The sequence below is a fragment of the Anser anser genome (genome assembly GCF_964211835.1).
Source record: "Anser anser genome assembly, chromosome: 2".
Taxonomy (NCBI): Eukaryota; Metazoa; Chordata; class Aves; order Anseriformes; family Anatidae; genus Anser; species Anser anser.
This window is the reverse complement of record NC_139721.1, coordinates 81,330,401-81,347,876: the sequence shown is the minus strand read 5'-3', so window position 1 is coordinate 81,347,876 and position 17,476 is coordinate 81,330,401. Positions and strand designations below refer to the sequence as shown.

The 17,476-nt window shown below is 42.2% G+C and overlaps 1 protein-coding gene across 2 annotated transcripts in view; it reads left to right on the top strand.

Moving 5' to 3' along the window:
- The window catches only part of CDH20 (cadherin 20), a 397,431-nt gene that overhangs the window by 157,605 nt on the left and 222,350 nt on the right, over positions 1–17,476 (top strand). For both annotated transcript variants that reach the window (XM_083822392.1, XM_083822394.1), the window contains one exon: positions 11,092–11,187. The gene's annotated coding sequence lies outside the window, so the exon portion shown is untranslated. The remainder of the gene's footprint in view (positions 1–11,091; positions 11,188–17,476) is intronic.

Sequence of the window (17,476 nt, the reverse complement as noted above, 5' to 3'; positions counted from 1 at the left end):
CACTCCTCCACTTATCTTTCTTCTTTTGAATGTTGTTTCAGGCCATTTCAGACGCAAGGGTGTCTGGCTGATTTTGCCCAAACAATAGGTTAGAGTTGTGAACAGTTCCCTTCATGTTATCTGTCAGGATACATCTCTGTGGTTCAGTGCAGGCACTTGTTAGTTGCATCCACTCTGACCTTAGGTTAAATAGCTTCCAGACGGGCACTGGCTCATGCTCTGCCAGTTCGGAGCACAGACAGCACTTGTGTGTGACTCCCTGTGATGTTCTCAGTGGACATACCCTCCAATATGAATGAATACTTTAGATGTCAAAAACATGAAAGAAATTGCCATTCTTCAGGGTGTTTAGGGATAGTGAGTAGGCACCATCCCAAAAGCATGTAAATTCTGGAGAGGCACTTAATGCCATATGGCGGAATTCCAGTTGGGTGTGATCCCGTTACATAAGGGAGCAAGACAAGATTTCAAACAACCTGTTTTTATTTTCTTTCCTGGTGTGTCTTTTTTGTTCTCAGCCCCTTCCTTCTTAAGAGAATGAAAGACTTGGTACTGTTTTGCTATTGTCTATTGAATTTCCAGGAGCCTGTCTTGTCTTAGTTTTATAGGTGAGCCAGTCAAGGAGCAAAAATGCCACCACATGGTTTTAATGACTGACTGAGACGCTTCAGGAATGAACCTCACTCAAGTAAAGTAGCTCATAAACAACTGCCTGGATGAAACATGCTCTCACCAAGCATCTGTCAGGCAATATATGAATGGCAGATCAACTCATACATATCACACCATCTTCCTGTGGGCTATACACAGTCAGGAGAAGGGGCTAAATTCAAGGAATAGTCTGCAATAAATAATTTGCTCTTAGGTAGAATCTTTTCTTCTCCATCCATTTTTCTTCTGGTTTCTGCTCAGCACTTCTGGGCAGACTATTTTCCCAGAGGACTTCGTCAGTTGCCATAGGCTACTGTTGAGAAATAAAGTTCAGTCATAGTCTCTAGTGTAATGTAGAAAGTGAAAGCATTAATTAAAAAAAAAAAAAAAGGGGGGGGGGGGGCAAGCTAATACTTACAGCCCTGTGAACAGACCCCAGGCAGCACAGAGCTGATTCTTCTGGTTCATTTCTCCTTCATACTTGGGCATTTATGCTGAGTCAGATAGATGAAACTATGCCTAGAGCAACACTCTTCAAATGTTTTTTTTTGATGTGCAGAACACCTGTCCCCTATCCCTCCCATTTCATTTAAAAAAGTATGTCTCATAATGTCATTTCTGTCTCTTTCTCTGGAGAAATGCATTCAAATCTATTGATATTTAACAACAACAACAGTTCTTCATGGAGATGATAATTGTCTAAATAGAGGCGCTTTTAGGGTATTTAAGTGGCTTTAAAGTTTTACATTTCAATATGGTTCTGCTTGCTTTTTTAATAACAACTCTCAGACAGTAAACCAGCAAGACATGCTCCAACCCAGTACAGCAATTCTCATTGTCCAGAAAACAAGAAAGTAGCCAACAGTTTATATTCTAAAGGGAATATTCTAAAAGGAATAAAAGAATAAAGGAATATTCTAAAGTTTATATTCTAAAGGGAAAGAAATAGTGTCTTGGACAATTTAGGAAAATCAGGAAATTCTCTCCTAACATTTGACATTTTAGTGGTTAAGTTAACTGTGGTATATATTCCTGTATCTCCTCATCTGAGATGCTATTGCGAAAGGATCTCATTATCCATAGAATAATGTCCAGCTTAAAAAAAAAAAATCCAATGAATTCTTTGCTTCGAATATTTCTTGCAACACAAAGTTCACCACCTAAGAGATTAAACTGCTGTATTGTTTTCAGTTTCATTCTCTTGTTCTTTTGTCTAAGAAAAGGTTTACTTGGTTTATTTTCTATAAGCCATTAGTCATTACATATTACTGTCACCTTTGTTCTTCCTAAATGAGCCATCTTCACTCTCCTCCTACCAAAGTCTTTTTGTGTCTGTTACCCATGTCCCCACTTCTCATGTACCTTTTCTCAATAATTTGCTTGGCATAGTGGGTCACCACTGTATGCCAAGAAGTGGGTTTTCTTTTTATTGTCTTTTTATTTGAGAGGGGGGTGATGTTGTCTGAATCATCTTCTAGAACCACCAGAAATAATTTAGAAGTCAACAGTGTGCACAAGTAGGTCAAATTCTTTGTTGCAATTTGTGTTACCTTGCATTTTATGTGTTGTTGTGTTCTCCGTTCACCCGGCTTTATTGAATCCCACTGGAGTACCATAGTCTCTCTAGTCTTAATTATCCTGCATAACTTTGTGGCATCTGCAGGTTTTTGCCACCTTGCAACTCTCATGGATCTCTCCATGGTTCATATGAACAAACCTACCTCACCGTGGGACTTTGAGGCAGCTACTGACAACTTTTGACACACTTTAATTTTACCATTATTCCTTCCCTTTAATTTCTGCCTCACAGCCAGTTTCTATCCAGTGGCGGACTTTAGTTCTGATTTTGTGTTTCCCACTGTACCTGTAAGACATAGAGAGGTATTCAATCCTTTAGTGCCTCCCTGTATGGCAGCTAATTTTCTCTTGTCATATAGGCTATAGATACGAGGCCACCTGCAGCTGTTCCTGACTCCTGCAGGGCAGTAGGCTTGGCCTCCTTCCCAAGGCAAATCCTTCCCCTAAATTCCATGGTCCCTCTAGGAAGCCCATGAGCAGCACAGAGTTGCACAAAACAGTAACATGAAGCTGCCCTTGCCAGTGGTGGAGGAAGGCTTGCCTCCAGAGCATCCCAAAAGCCAGCAAACAAAGCAGTGTTATCTCAGGCAGTCTCATCACTTGAGGGAGTGCAGTAGCATCGCAGTAATTGCACCACACAAATAGAGATGTCTCACAGATCTAGACTCTCTCTAAATAAGGGCCATTCATAATTCATTGCTGGCTGGTCTAACAGTAGTGGTCATTATGATGAAGCAGTTTGCAGGAAAACGGAATCATAGAAAGCTGTAGTGACTTGATAAATATTAATAAGTTAGTATCACATGGGGCATAACTCATCTTACACACTTCTATCAGCTCTAAAACAGTGCCTGTGCCTGCCCTTGAATTGAGGAGCATGGGTAGTTGCACAGGCCTTAAAGTATACTTCTAATTCAAGCTGGCAAGGGTGATGGAAAGCACTCTCTGGAGGGCAGAGCCTGGAGCCTTGAACTGCAGTTATTACTTAGCATATAATTAATTAGTACTTAGTGTTCCTTGAATGACAGTGAGTTTTTAACACTTAGAAGCACCACACTGCTCAGGAGATCTCTGGATCAAGGCTTTGCTGTCTTGTAGCCAGAGGATTTTGCTTCTTGCTGAAGCAATTTTTGACTAGTTTTGCTTTCACGCTCTGTCTCTACAAACAGTGGAGAAAACAAGATCTCCAAGACCTAACCGGAAATACTGCTTCCTTTCCTTCACCCAATGGAACTAAAAATAAAAAAAGGTGACATTCATTTCTACTGATGTAAGTATTTGCAAATCCGTATATTTGTGAAACTTTAATTTCAGGCCTAAGTTGACCTGACATGTCTTTTTAAGGAGCTTGCCCAAGGCCATGTAGTGACTCTGTGTCAGCCAGAATTAGACCTCAGGAATTGCTGCCTTTCAGTCCACTAGACCAAGCTGCCTCTCACACTGCCATCTTGGCTCTCCAGGCCAGATCAGTTTGATTGGTTTCTACATAGGGCTGATCTTTAAAAACATGCATATCCGAATGGCTTGAGAAACCAAAATAATAACTTTCCATACCCACAGAGGGCACTACCTTTTGACTTTTTCTGTGGTAGAATTAAATCACACCTGTGCCATATGCTTAAAAAGAATATATATATTTTTTTATTATTATTTTTTTAAAGACCATTTAGAGCTCCAGGACAGTTGGTCCACTGCATCTACTCAGCAGTTCACGTTAACATTTGGACAGGATTGCTCTTTGCCATTTGGCTGACTCCATAAGTGATGCAAGTGGAACTCATTTAAAACTTGAGCACTGTTTCTTCATTATCACTTCTGGCATCCCTAGACTACAAAACTTGTTACCCAGAGATGATATTCTCTCCTTTCTCCTTGTATCAAGGCCTATGCAAACAAGATGGCATCTGTGTTCCTGACTATGTCATGTACCTTAAGGTGCAGTGGAAATCTGTTTCCAGTTAAGGTCCAGCTCCAGAATTTGGCTTCTTCCTTAGTACAACAGAAGTACTGAAACCACTAGTTGAAGGTCTGACACTAATGCAGTTTACAAAGCAAGATAGATTACTTGTATTTCTTTGGGTCTGCTCTGGGAAACTGCTGCTTATAGGATTTTTTAAAGATTCAACCCCTTTAAAACCTTCACTGTACAGACATGGACTAAGTAGAAGGCCATCACAGCTCCTTTTATGAAGTTACAGGAAGTTTACCAGCCTTCAGATTTTAGTGATGTATGCACCGTAGCTGTGGGAGAATTTCTTACCATCTGCAGGTAATGACATTAATGTCTTGCACTGATACAGTGCCTTTCATCTGTGGATATCAAAAGGCTCTCTAACATTAACTAGTTAAGTGACACTGTTCCAGTGAGATACATCCTGACTTGTGTGGTTTGGGTGGCTGTTATTATTCTCAGAGCTCTGAAAAAGCTCTCAGCCATGGGCTTGCAAGGCAAAGATAATGTCAGGCAAAAATATGTGGTATTTTTGGAGCCCGCAGACTGGGACAGTTTAAGTAGGGAGGAATACTTTAGTGCCATTTTTATGCATTTTGATGGTGTTCTTAAAAATTGTTTATTGGCATAAAATCTGAATAGCCATGGAAGAGGAGATAAACATATGTCTAAGGATACCTGAAAGCAGTGCTTTTTGTAGGGTAGAGAGTATAAGAAAGTCTTGATGTTGAGTCAAGGTAAAAAAAAGTAACCATACAAGTCCCATATCAGACACAAAACCTTTGATTGCCTATGGTATCATTCCAGCAAGCACCTGAAAGTTGAGATTGCTTTTGGAGCTTTTATCATCCTCCTAATAGATTCTAAAAACATTCTGTCCTTAGATGGATTAATTACTTAATATTTTTATCTGAAAAACATGATGAAATCCTTTTGGCTACTCTTTTCCTGCTGGGCATATGAGTTTCAGTGCTGCCTGTGCTCTGGTAGCCAAGTTCTAGCCTACCTCTTGGAGGGTTGAGGGGATGAACCTTCTGGCAGTTCAGCCTTTGCTGAGGCCAGGCTTTACAGAAGAAGAAAGGAAAGGCTGAATCACCTCCCAAAAGAGACTTGGTGTCTGGCAGAATCCAGCACAGGTAACTCTGAAGCGTTCAGTCTGTACAATGCGGAATGCTTACACCTTGTGGCATAGCTTTTTCCTTTGCTGTGAACTGATGAATTTTTGAGGCAAAGCCCATAGGATTCCATCATCAGTAACGCAGTACTAACTTGCAAAGGCAGCTATTTTGTGTTCTCTGATGCCCTCATTTTGCAATGAGCTTTGCACAAGCAAGAGCTCTTCTCCCGAGCTAGAAACTACACTCCCTTCTGAGGCCAAGCAAGGTGAAGCTCACTGTGGGATTGCAGCCCTGGTTGTCTCCTTTCTGCAGCTGCCAACCACGTTGCAATGGAGGCACTGCCTGATTCTGGGCTGAACTCTGGCCTAGCACCTTTACAGAGGTAGCCCAGAAGAGAAGGACAGGCAATGTAACCATCTATTCACGTATAACTTTCTGTCAAATTCCTTTGCAATCTTTGCTCAAATAGAGGTGTGTGGTTTTTTTAGTTTTTTTAAGAACACACACAATCAATAGTGGGCATGGTTTAGGACAGTCTCGTATTTTTGCGTTTAGGAGGTAGATTGTGCATGATCTAGAAGCAAAGAATTGTGAATATGCATGAGGAACAGTGTTAGAATCCAACCAAGCTCAACAGTGAAGTGTCCTGTTATTAAACCAGGTCACCTTAATTTGAATCAATGGACTTGCTCTACTTCTAAGCATACAAAAAATAGCATTGACTTCAGTGGGACAGCTTGAATCCTTAATGTTAAGGATGAGTTAGAATCTGTGGGAAGGGGAAGTGTAGGTATCACCTCACTTTCCCCATATCAGTACCGCTTTAAAGATGAAAGAAACAGTGGATGCTACTAGCTGTTGTGTCCATAAAGGAGAAGTTACCAGTCCCTTCTTGAAAAAAATAGTAAGTCCACGATTCCTTTACTGTGTGAACCCATCACAAAAACATAGAATCATAGAATATCCCGAGTTGGAAGGGACCCAACTCCTGGGTCTGAGAGCCTTCTCCAAACACTTCTTGAACTCCAGCAGGCTGGGTGCTGTGACCACTGCCCTGGGGAGCCTGTCCCAGTGCCCAGCCACCCTCTGGGTGCAGAACCTTTCCCTAACACCCAGCCTGACCCTCCCCTGTCCCAGCCCCACGCCGTTCCCTCGGGTCCTGTCGCTGTCCCCAGAGAGCAGAGCTCAGCGCCTGCCCCTCCGCTCCCCTCGTGAGGGAGCTGCAGGCCGCCATGAGGCCTCCCCTCAGCCTGCTCTGCTCTGGGCCGAACAGGCCAGGGCACCTCAGCCGCTCCTCACACATCTTCCCTTCCAGACCCACCACCATCTTCGTAGCCCTCTTTTAACATCATAATAAACAGCCAACACCTAACCTGAAGAGAACATAAGTCCTAGATGAAGTGAGTTGATAATTATCATTTCATTGTTTAATTGCTATCATGGCCCAAGGACTCATACCATTTCAGAAGAGGCACAGGTGGCAGTCAAGGTAGATGCAAGATAAAATGTTTGTGTGTTGTGATTTTCACACATAAACTTAAAAATCAGTGTTAAATATGTTTTGATATTACCAAGTAATGCATGGATCTTCTTTTAAAATATTCTCCCTAGAACTGGTGTCTGTTTCTGGCTTATCTTGCTTGGGATGGAATCTCTCTTGTTCTCTCGGACCCTGCGGGAGCCCCCGTGCTAAATGGGGAACTTACAGGCAAGAGAGGGCTTATGCAGAGTATAAGTGTTACTTCTCAGGAGCAAAGAAAAGACTGTAAGGAGCACTCTTACCCCCTTGCTGTGCTCATCTGGAAGAGCTGCTCACCATTACTTTGAAAAGCAGAGAGCAGAGGGCGGTCATCAATTGCAGATGATCAGAGCTAGTCATCCACCCTCAGTGGATCGTTTCAGGTTTAGAAGAAAATGGTGCCCTGAAGTTCTGGTTAAATTTCTGTCAAACTCTACCTTTTATCTCCTTTGCCCCACATTTGTTAATTACCATACTCAATATAATGACAAGTTGTGGGGAAGAAGAAGAAATGTTTTACATAGAGAGATTGTTTTCTATCTTTTATTTGTTCATACAGGTACCTTTTACACACATACAATGCTAATGCACATACAATTCATGCTGTAACAGCAACATAGCTCATTTCTCATGAAAATGTATACTCTTTCAATCTTTAAAGATAAGCCCAACGCCAACTTTAAGTATGCCAGAAACATCACATTCTTGAAGGAGGAGAGAGTCACAACAAATTTTTGGTGCCATATTGTGCTTCATCCCAAGTGTTGGCTGCCTTTTATTGTTGAATTTAGCAACAAAAGGAAATACCATTTGTGTATCATCTGATAAACTAGCATAATGTAGGGCAAGTCGGTCCTACTTCAGCCCTATAGACAGACATTAATGCTCTTGTAGAATTACTGATACTGATGGCTGATGAATATTCTTTTTTACCCATTTTCTTCTTTAAATATTTGAGAAAAAAAAAAAAAAAGGAAGCCATAATGAGAATAAATGAAGTATTTCTTTACTAAAAATCCTTCTACACATTCCTCCTCCCACTCTGGATACACAAAGAATTTGAGAAAGGATTCTGGTTTTGACTTTGGTCCAAGGACAAGCCTCAGGTGTTGTAAGGCTCCTCAGCATCACCCGTCGCTCAGCTGGTGCAAAGCTTTGAGTCTGGCTCAGGCAAGCACTTGCAGTTAGGCAGAGCATGCACACTGCCAGTGCCCCCGTGCAGGGTGCTGCTGCAACAGGGTCAGGACAGCTGAGCACTGTCTCAGTGAGGTCCTAGGACATGTATGCGAGAGATTCAGGTGGGTGTGAAGCATGTCCCAGAGATGCTGTAGCGGTTCAGGATGGTTTGCTGGCCGTGTGGGTGTCTGTCAAATAATCCATTGCTGCTGTTTGGGGGTGGGAGGTTTAGAAGAGAATGTATTTTCAGAAATACTAGATTTGAGGTCAAATAATGGCATGTCACTGACCTTCTAGGTGAACTGCAATCTTTCTACAATGTTACCTATGCTGAGCAATTCTTCCTCTAGATACAGAAACAAACAAAACAAGCACAAAAAAAGCCCTGCCACATACACACCCACAAACCATGATTTTGCTTAATGAGAGCAGTATTTGCAGTAGAAACTCACTCTGAGCCACCCTCCTAAGTGCTGCCATCATTTAGTGTAAATGGTTTCATAACAGCTTGGAACAAAAATGATTTCAAGTCAGAAATGTGTCATTCGGAGCAAATGCAGAGAGAGGTTCAAGTGACTATCATATGTGAATCACTTTGAATTTAGCTGACTACAGGATATAATTACCTCAATTTATTGTGTTTATGAACATTTCTTTGTGTGTAAAGGTGTTTTTCAGTTTTTAAAATCCTTTTGGTGGACGCAGATTGAGATAAATTCCAACGGAGTGGAAGAAATACCCATATTTCCACATTTGATGTCATTAATTGCTTTAAGTAGCTCAGTACAACGATGCTTTTTATTCGTGCAGTTTGTGTTTAAAGTAAATGCCAAAGACTAGATAAAGGGACATGATTAACACAGATAAATTACAGGGAACACCTTTTCTCTGAGCAGTTTCAGCCACCTCATTTTCAGCCTGTGTTATGCCTAATTGTTAAACAAGGAGCACGCTTTTACATTAGTGACTGAATAGCCTTTTCTAGGTAAACTTTGTCCTAGGAAACAGAGGAAAAAGTCGGTCTCCTTATTGCTTAGTAGTCCTTCTGCCTTCACATCCTTCATACCTAAAGGCTCTGTTTCCAGTTCGGTAAAGAAAAACTTTAGTATTCCTAGCTTTCCACCAGTGATGTTATTTCAAAGGTTAGAGGAAGGGAGAAGATTTGCATAAAAGAACCCTTAAAAAGTAATGGAAAAAAGTGACTCACTCCCTTCCTCCAGACTCTTGCAATACTCAAATTTGAGGAGAACTCAAAATGAGTTTTTTCTGGCAGTGCAACACAACACTTTGAGGAAACACAGTCTGCTACAGACAAACAGTGAAACAATAAAGTGTATGAGCATCTGGCTGTTTTGTATAGTCAGCCTGAGGGAACTTTTTCTTTTATCAGCCCTAGGGGCTGCAACTATACCACCCAGGGTCTTCCTACAGCATGTTAGAAGTGGACAATATTTGCCCTCAGTTACATGCTTGATGTCTGAAAACTAGAAATGTTCCTGTTTTCAAAAAGCTGGTGTGCTCACTTGGTTTGGGAACGCTTCAGAGGCTCTGCATCTACAAGATGGGAGTACAAGATGAGCTTTTCTTCCCGTGAATACAAAGATGGGCTGCCATGGGGTGTAGCAGTTGGGTTTTTTTCTTCTGGCAGGAGAACTATAGGGTAGGAAACCAAGCCAGATGCACCAAAGCTATCTGCCACTGTGTGTATAGTTGTGCTGTTCAGAAGCTTTAAGTAAACCAATTCTTTCCAATGAACTTTGCTATTGATCCAGGGCAGTAAATGTAGGAGTCCGTACTTATTTAATCACATGGAGAGTCATTAACATTTTAAGCATCTCTGTTAACCTGGAACAGCCAGGAAACCCTGACTGCCAGATTGCCTGTGGGTAGCAGAGAAGCAAGCATATTGGTGATTACCACGTTTCTGGCTACACTTCTCTCACTTTCCATTAGGGGAAACATGACCAGAAATCTCTCCTGCCAAAATGTGTCCTTACACCTGCCTCTGTCCAGAATATGTCTCACTTCATGCACACGGATTACAAATGAACAAACACTGTGAGTCCTGGTGTTTCAGTAAATGAGGGTGAAGGGAAGCACTGCCATGCTGTGGCGTCTGCAGATTCTGGTTTGCTGGTTCCCATTTCCATCAGGCAGGATGAAGGTTATCATCCAGTTCCTGGGGTCCTCATTAATGGCTTCTGCACTGGGCAGCAGGAGGCAGTGAGGAAGCTAAAGAGTGAGTGCTGGCCTTTGCATTTTTGCTACAGACGATGCAGTTCCTTAGGCTAGCACCAGCCACTGAGAGACAAACTCAGACCAGCACACAGATAGAGCCAGCCTATTTTTCTCCATTTTTAGGTACCATTCATCCCCCCTTCAAAAGTCCTTCCTTAGTGCACTGTAGTACACTTAGTGTACCTAGATATATTAAGCCTACAGCCCAGCAGTCCTCTGTGAGAAAACAAAACAGCACTGTGCTGTTGCTGCCCCTCTAAGGTCTGCTTTCATAGATTCCCAGCACAGAGCAAGTGCAGGGTTAAAGAGAGAGGACAGGGGATATGGAGGACAATAGCCCCTGCCCTACCTGCATGAAAAGATTTGGCCAGGATGGTCTAGTGCTGTGTCCCATGGGTGCAGCTCCTGCACCATCTTAGCCACGCAAGCCTTCCAGCTAAAAAAGCTGAAAAGCCAGATGGGGACAAGGCTGTGCAGGTAGCCTGCTTCCTCCTGGCAGTTTTCTGGGTGCCCCCACGCTGTGCCCAGATACCTGGTCATTGCAAGACAAGAAACACAATTCTGGCTGTGAGCCCAACATCAGGCCCATGTGGTCCACCCCAGCTGAAGGATCCCTTTCTCCAGCAGGGTGTGGTGCAGTATTCCTGCACCTTCTGAGTTGTGTGCACTTCCTTGCCCGGGGGGAAGAGCCTGCGGCACCGCACACCAAACTTTCACACTGAACTGAGTTCACGTTGGGCTTGTACTCAAGTATTCTGCATTTAATTAGCTCTCAAGCAGTCTGATTATCACAGGCCTTTTCTGATAAATGGCGTTAATTCACAGCAATATGCTAATTAAATCACTTGCATTTTGTGCAGTTGACAGAGAAAAGGGGCTGAGCCATGATGATTGTATCCAGATGGAGATGCCCCTTACTCACTGGATTCATGGAATACCACTCGCAGGAGATGCAGGTGAGCAGCACAGGGCTGTTGTTAAGTGCAGGAGACTATCCTGCCTGTGAAAGTTTCTGTAAGAAAACATAAAGGTTAGCCTTTTTCTTCTTACTCACTTCTTTACTATCCGTTTCGTTAAGCCTTTGCATTTATGTTCCTAATTAAGTTAACAAGTCAGTTGTGCTGTTTAATTCAGCATATGATATCTCCTTGTGGTGCACACACTTCAATAATAAAGCAGCATTATATAATGATTCTGTTTTTCAAGCTTGGAGTCTAGATCAAATAGAGTATGATATCTTTGAAGACGTTTTTATTGCTGTTCTTAAAAAATATGAATATGATAGTAGGTTTCTTTCCATACTGGAAACCAGCCACACTTGTTTGCTTTGCTTTGGGTTGATTTAATTTACTAGGAAGTATACGTATAATTATCTCCTTCCCTTTTGTCTGTCATATTTCCTGGAGCCCAAGCAGAGCATGCTTCTACACAAAGCAGGCAATGAAAAGAATGGCATCTCTTGAAGGAGATTTTGCCTGTTGCTTAAAAGCAATGTCTGTTTCCAAACAAAAATTATGTTAAGGCAGATTGACTGCTCTGAATAGGTTGGAAACAGGCTCTCATAACCTCAGTTAGAATGCCTTGATAACGACATTTGTGAGATTACAAACTGAATTAGCTACGTAGAGATGTATTTGAAAGTAAGCAGAAAACATACAATTCATACTGGAAGTGTGAACTCTAAGTCTGTTCTATTCATTAAAAACCTACCGGTTGCTGCATGATTTATTACATGTTTTGTAAATAAATCACATCAACATGAGAGGAGAGAGGGAGCCAACTAAATGCTCTTGCAAAGCAATCTTTCACAACTTCCTTTCTGTTGGTTGCATATCATATAATATGGTATAAAATATAGATTATTTGAAGTCTCCTTCCTCAAGAGACCAGAGGCTGTAGGGGTTTCAATTAGAGGAGTAAAAAGGGAAGAGCAGTATATGCAGCTTCTCAAAGGATGGCAGTAGGGTCTTGTGCAGACTGTATGTGGGAGGTGTCGTTCAGGTCTGGTTCGTCTCTAGCACGTATGATGGGATTAGGAGTTTCATTTCCATTATCCGTGCTGTGCTTGGCACTTTACAAAAGAAAGTGTGTTTCTGCCACTGAAGGGTTTACATTTAGGTCAAGACTTTACTAGCCATTAAGTGAGCTTGTGTGAATTAGAGCTGGATTTGCTGATGGTAGCTGGAGGTACAGCCAGGTTGTAACAAGGCTGCACTTGGAAATTTGTAAAAGAGGCAGAAGTACAAAGTGGAGGATGGGAACAGAATTTCTAATGCTAGCATTTGACATCAGTCTGCACAAAATTAGGATTGTGTAGAAGAAAGTACAACTCCACTTATGTCAGGGGTTTCAACTAAGTGTCCAGCTGCTTTGCTCTTTTGGAAAACCCCAAAACAACCAAAAAAAAGCTGGTGAATCTGACCCACTACTTTTAAGTGCCTTGCTTAATACTCTCACTTTCAGGTTTTGTTTGTTCTTTCTTTCTTTCTTTCTTTCTTTCTTTCTTTCTTTCTTTCTTTCTTTCTTTCTTTTTCTTTCTTTTTTTTTCTTTTTTAGGGTAAATAAATCCCATCTGTCTTGTCAGTTTTTATAGCATGTTCTGTGTTTATAGTATTTGGCATGGAACTGAGTGTGAATATTAAAAGGTCTATTTCTTACCCAAAGCTTTCTTTTCTTTGGTTATCTTATGATAACTACTGCACAGCAGAGCTAGTAATTTTTCCGTAGCTGTGTTCTGATCAACAGAACAAGAGAATTTCTGAATGGATTCTCCTTCAATTTGAAGCAGTGTTTTCTCATTGACATTATTAGGAATTAACCTGAAATAAATGAAAAGCTACATGAGATTACTGTTCTCATCAGACTTACCTCTAGTGTTTAAGCGTTGATTTTACTGCAAAGAGAGAAGCTCAATCCCCTCAACTGATTAATGGCCTGTTCCCGATTTGCATGCGTGGACAGTATCTACTCAGAGGTCAGAGCAGAGGAGTGAGGTGAGCTACGTTAGTACTTCTTTCTCAGTCTTTCTCAATCGTGGGTTTGGTAGCAAAGACAAAGAGGCTGAGAAGGAAAGCATGTGAAGATTCATGCCCAGGGGAAGAGATCAAACGGGTCATTTTCAGCTCCATGATGTGTATGTTTCTTTTAATCAGTTGTAATAACAATCAAAAGTACATAGCAACAAAAATAAAGGCTTCTCTACTTCTGCTTATTCAGCATTTACCAGATTTAGCTCATCTCAAAAGATTGTTTTTAAATTTGTGATAGGGCTTTCTGGTGCTGTTGCTATCCGAGGCAGAGAAAGCAAAAGCAACCACAGGGAGTGATTTCTGGAAACATGGCATGGGGTTAGTAAGAATGAGAAAGGAAGGTGGGCAAGAAATGGAAAAATGAGGTAAATTGACCTTAAGAGCCTGATATTTCCAGCTACTAATTAGTGAAGGAGGTAATTGCATAGTTGAAACCTAATTTAATATAATTAAGAAAGCCCATTTCTTGAAAATTATAGAAGCAGAGAGGGACACTAGTTTTTCAACTGACTTTAAAAGGACTAACCATGGAGCAATTTCTGGAGTAACTGCTCCTGGAAAGAATATAAAGTCAATCAGGGAACGATCCTGCTTCTCCATGGCCAGTGTGGAGGGCAGTCATTTCCACCACATAGTGGGTCCCTCTTGTTCTGCAAGGCTTCCTCGCTGTCTGCGAGCAGAAACCCACATGCAAGGGGAAGCTTACAGCCGAATGCAATCCATGGTTGCCCTTCATTGCTCGATTTTAAGAAGTGTTTTAGGCAGTTTAAAACTTAGGTCTGAGTCCTGCAAGGACTTACAGGTGGTGGGAATCACACCAGTCTGATCATGGGGTCAAGTTCACTGCAGTATTTTAAAATGCCCGAGCAGCATGTTTCCTCTCAGAGGATTTGTACATAAGAACTACGGAAGGATGAGAGGCTTATGCGGTGTTTAAACTAATGGGAGGTCTGTCTAATGGCTGAGTGTGTTTCAGCTTGTGGGTAATAGGGTATTAGGACAGCTTGAGAGATCACTTGCCTGTGTCCTCCAAAAGAAAACTGGAAAGAAAATTGCAGAGCTGTAGTTTGTTTGTCCTCCGATGCCATACAGGACTCTTGCATCTTTCAGAATACTATCCCAGTCCATCCAGTGCTGGAAATGCTATGTGCAGTGTCTCCGTGCTTCATGCTGGGGCCAGTCCCAGGCTCAGCACTGGGTCGTGCCGCCCCTGCCCCTGTCCTTGGGGGCTGCAGTGCTGCATTCCCACGGCAGAGGAGCCATGCGGGTGCACAAGCAGGTGTGGGACGGAATGGGAGCGACCCTCCAAGGACAGCGTGGCAGGTCCTGCTGTTTGGGTACCCAGCCCTTCCTCCACAGCCCCAGCACAACCCTTTGCCCTCATCTCTCCCTCCGTTTTGGCAGGAGAAGCCCATCTGCAGCCCCGCCGCGTCTGCTCCTCAGCCTACTGGCAGCAAAGCGGCGTGTGTTGCGTTACTGAGAGGCTTGGAGCCAGCCCGGTCTGATACACTTGTATGTTGCGTATTTACAGTATCTTGTTACATTCCTTATGAGTGCTGACATCTCTGGGTGTAATGTATTCAGGATCAATAACTGCCATTAAAATCTTTATGCATATTGTAGTTAAGAGGTAGGGAGTGTTTGAACAAGTCCCAAGTTAAGGGAGCATATGAAGTTGACAAGCTTTCACTCTAAACTACAGCTGTGAAGGCCAGATCTCAATGGCAGTTTAGTTACTAGTTCATCTGAAACACCCACACTCCTACTCTCCGAGTTATTTTTATTTATTAAAATAGAAAAGAAAAACTTAGTGGAAACAAGGAGTATTGAATTTTCTCACTTGAGGCTATTAAAAATCGATTCTTTTATGTTCAACTAAAAATCTTGAGGGTGTTTTTGATCACTTTCTCTTTTTTTTTTTTTTTTTAATCAGCAAAACTCTTAAAATGATTTCCAGTCTATTTGATTCTGTTCTCTATTTACCCTGAAACAAATATCTAGTTCTGGTAAATGTTCTTCCGATGCCCGTTAAGGTGATGTGAGATTAAAAGATAATTCTTAAGTATTTTGTTTTAAATGATTATGACAATATTTTCACCTGAAAATTCTTTTTAAAAGGAAAAAAAAAAAAAAAAAGAATATTTGCTTCCAGAACATCTCAAGACTGTGGGGGAGGAAAATGTGAAGGAAAACCCCAAATACTCACTCTCACTATGTCCATGAAGGCAGCCAATATCCTTGGCAACAGAATGAAAAGTAGTAGGGAGGATTCTAGCTTACCTCAATCTGTTTTCCATGTACCTGCTCTGAATGTATTTTACCTCTCCCTTTGGCATGTGATGTTGTTACGTGTCAATCCAGAAACATTTCCATCTGCAGCACTGGTGTTCTTTCCACTGCAGCAGCTAGCCAACCCCCACACAGAAGAGGTCTCCATCAGCATCACTTCCAGTCCATTAAACTTTGCAGTGTGACGTTCTTCCCTGCACATCCTCATCCCTCTGCATCCACCCAGTCTGCAAGGAATTATACTTTTTGTTTCCCCCCCCCCCCCCCTTTTTTTTTCCAATTAGTAAAACTCCCTTTTCTCCTTTGCAATGCTTCCTAGCATCAAAAAAGGAACTCGCTGGTGTTTGTTCCCAACCCAGCTGCATCTCCAGGTGTGGGAGCACTCCCTTGCTGTCCTCGCAGATCTGTTCCTACTGCCTGGGAGCTCCAAATGAAAGGAGCTGGTACATCTCTCATCCAAAGACTTCCATATGGTGCTGTACAAGAGTTAGCACCTGGTCATTCCCAAATGAAGGCATAGGGAAAACACAGTAGCAAAAATACTGTATTTCCAGGGAAAATGCTTTGAGATGTAAAGTTCAGTAGAAATGCACGTTAGTCAAGTCTCAAACACATACCTCTATCTCAGCATCACACTGCACATACAGCAATTGCGGACACTTGCATCTACCACCTCATTTCATCTCCAGTGTGATGTCCATACCTCTTGCATACAACCTCACATGCCTCCAGTGCCTGTTGGAAGAAAAAGGAGCTATTCCATTTTGTTAAAGATGTGTCCCATGGTGTGATTCATTAATTTAACACTGTATCAAATTCTTGAAGCCACATCAGCTTTATGGTACCATAAAATGTCCCACCTAACACAGAATGTGAGCACCTTGCAGTACCTACCTAATACTGAAGTGATAATTGCACCATTGCACTGTTTTATGAGGCAGTAATCCAGTTCCTGAGCAGATAAACTACAAGGCTGAAGGCTGGGTAGTTTGTCTTGATGAGGGAACCGTATTATTGTCGAATAAAATAGCAGGATTGTACCATTGCCACTTTCCTGCTCTGGCATAGGGGTGTTTCGGTTTATGTTCTGTTGTTGTTGTTTTAACTCTTTCAATGTACCTTTATCCAGCTACTAAAACTAGACTAAAACCTCTACAAATTTTGGACTAATTTCATTCTGTGTTTAAAATAGTTCACCAGGAAAAGATACTTGCAGCCAATGCAAGCATCTAATGTAAATGTGTTTTCATGTTGTGGGTAGGTAGGCAGTATCAAAGAGTATGACCTGCAAAGCAGTGCACTGCTGGACAGAACTCCCTTTGGTTTGATTCTTGTTTGCTCAATAGTGATTTTATGCCAGGTTCTGATTTAAATGTGAAAGAGTGAAACGGTTCCAGCTCAGGTGTAGCCCATGCAGACATGAATAGTCTGAGCAGAGAGAGGCAGCTCACCGCTCTCTGCACAGTGTGGCGAGGTGCCTGGTGCTGGCACAGCTCAGGGGCACCTGCCTACCAGCCGAGGGAGGCAATACTGATTGTGACCATCCAGATCCTCCACTCTGGGAGGACATGCCTTGAGGATGGGTATCCATGAGTTCTGCCACTGCTGAGGACTAGGCAAAACTGCCTCGCTGCTTGTCACATCACAGGGGAGGTTTCAGCTTCACGCAGCTTGCTCACCCCTTACACGGAAGCGCACGCATGTGCACAAGGGTGTTTGTGCATGCAGGAAAGTGTTCCTCTCACAGTCACCTTGTGACGCCTTGTGAGTTTTTCTGTTTCAGCTGTTGTGTGTCTAAGTGGCTCTTGATGACTTGGTCATCTTTCTTAAGCTGCTGGCTTTGTTATATGAAGCTTCTATGCTGAGCTGTACAAAATCAATAAATAACAATACGGGGATATTTCATCTCCTTTTCCTGCAAGCCTCT